Below are 2,048 nucleotides of genomic sequence, written 5' to 3' on the forward strand. Positions count from 1 at the left end.
TGCGTTGCGTTGTAACTTTGACTTTTGAAGTAATGTTTTAAAGCACAGCAAGTTTCTTCCATGGCTGACCCTCAACCCTTCCACCAAATTTGTTTAAAATTAGATCAGATATATTCGTTATTTTCTTGACGAACACACACACAGGTCGAACTCTGACCTTGTTCTGTGGCCTTGGCCTCTGACTGAATGTTCCCAAAAGTGATCAAATTATTGTTCTACACCCAACCCACCTCCCAAGATTGGTTCCAAGTGCACTAAAAACCAAGGAAGTTGATATTGCTAGACCAGCTTCTGACTTAGCCTTGTGACCTTGATGTTTGTGCTATTAATCTAAAAGCAATAGGATTACTCACTGGCTGACCGTCAACCCTGTCAACAAGTTAGAATTAAGTAAATAAAAACTTTTTTTTAGGTATTTCGTGAAAACACACACACACACACACACACACACACACACACACACACACACACACACACACACACACACACACACACACACACACACACACACACACACACACACGTGCCCGCTCTTATTTCGCGAGTTACAAGTATAATGAAGATCAGCAAGGCGTACAATGAAAAACAGAATGTATCGCTTAAGAAGAGGAAGTTCAAGAAAGCCTTCTTACATTACGAGACCACAAACCCGGATAAAATTGTTTCTGTTCGCTGAGAATAACCTCTGGATCTAATTTAACTGATTACCCATTTTACCTTAGCTTGGCCTAAATTTGCCCTTTTCCATTTATCTTCTTAGGTCGATATGGGAAAAATATAAAACTTCGGCTTTACATCCTTCCCATAGCAATCCTTCGTGACTAGTATCGTATTTTATTGTTAATCTCTTCTTACAACTCGGCATTAAGGATGGAGAGATGGCAATTGAAGGTTAGATAAGGGTAAAGATTGCATAGTGATTTCGGAGACTTACATAATTATTGAGGTGAGGTCTGACCATTGGCTACTATCCCCAGGGCACTTTAGTGATTGTCCTCAAACTCTCGTGTTTTTTTGTCTTCCTGTTTCTGTACTGAATTAACATCATTTGATTAATTCATTCATTGCCAGACGCCATGTATCCCAAACGGGGTGGCCAAGGCTTAGAGTTAATTGTTTTACAGGGAGGGGCACTAATCCTCCACTAACCCCACTTGACACGTAGGGAGAACGTTATGCCAACAGCATCTGGTGTTCCCAGGCGGTCACCCATCCAAGTACTAACCAGACCCAACGTTGCTTAACTTCGCTGATCGGACGGGAAGCGGTGTACTCAACGTGGTATGGCCGTTGATTAATAACAGAGTCAATTACCGTGATGGTGTTGCTACTGATGATGATAGTAATATTGATGATGATGACATTGATGATGATTATAATGATGATGATAGTTTCGAGTGTAGTAAAAATGACTCCATGAGCATAAGCAGATTAATCATTTTATCTTCTGAATAAACCAATATATCTTTGCAGTATGTTTGTTTATTTTTATCTGATTGGTATTGTTCTCCCTCACACACACACACACACACACACACACACACACACACACACACACACACACACACACACACACACATCCCATTTTCAACCCAACCCAACCTCAAATACCAAATACCACGACATTCCCTCTCCCACCCCACGCCTCCTTCCTGACCCTTTCCGCACTCCCCTCCCATCCCTCTTCCCCTCTCCCCATCCCTACCCCTCATCCCCCATCCCCACAGACTCCCCGCTGTCACACCCATTTGCGGGATAGAGGGGAAAATCTGGCACCCTGAGATCAAAGGGGGACATTACACGCTCTCTGAACAGGACCGGGAACTATCGCGGCCTGCACTTCCTGATTAAAATAGACCCCCCCCCCTTTCATTATCTAAACCATCCGTTATTTTCTAAACCATTCTTTACTTTCTAAGTCCTCTCTCACTCTTTTAAATCGACCTGTATGTTCGAAATTATCCCACATTTTTAGACAGTTTCTCAATTTCTGAACTCTCTGCATCTTCCAACCCAGTCTTTATTTTCCATCTTTTTTTTTAGACCAG

General features: G+C 42.2%; 1 non-coding gene across 1 annotated transcript; it reads right to left on the minus strand.

The window, feature by feature from the left end:
* Positions 1-1,176: 1,176 nt before the first annotated feature.
* LOC145392536 (5S ribosomal RNA) lies at positions 1,177-1,295 on the minus strand. Its single transcript, XR_013895998.1, has one exon. It is a non-coding gene; the product is annotated as a 5S ribosomal RNA (ribosomal RNA).
* Between the last annotated feature and the right edge of the window lie 753 nt (positions 1,296-2,048).

The sequence above is a fragment of the Coenobita brevimanus genome, chromosome 2 (assembly GCF_032717465.1).
Source record: "Coenobita brevimanus isolate Jiangsu-jjx chromosome 2, ASM3271746v2, whole genome shotgun sequence".
Taxonomy (NCBI): domain Eukaryota; kingdom Metazoa; phylum Arthropoda; class Malacostraca; order Decapoda; family Coenobitidae; genus Coenobita; species Coenobita brevimanus.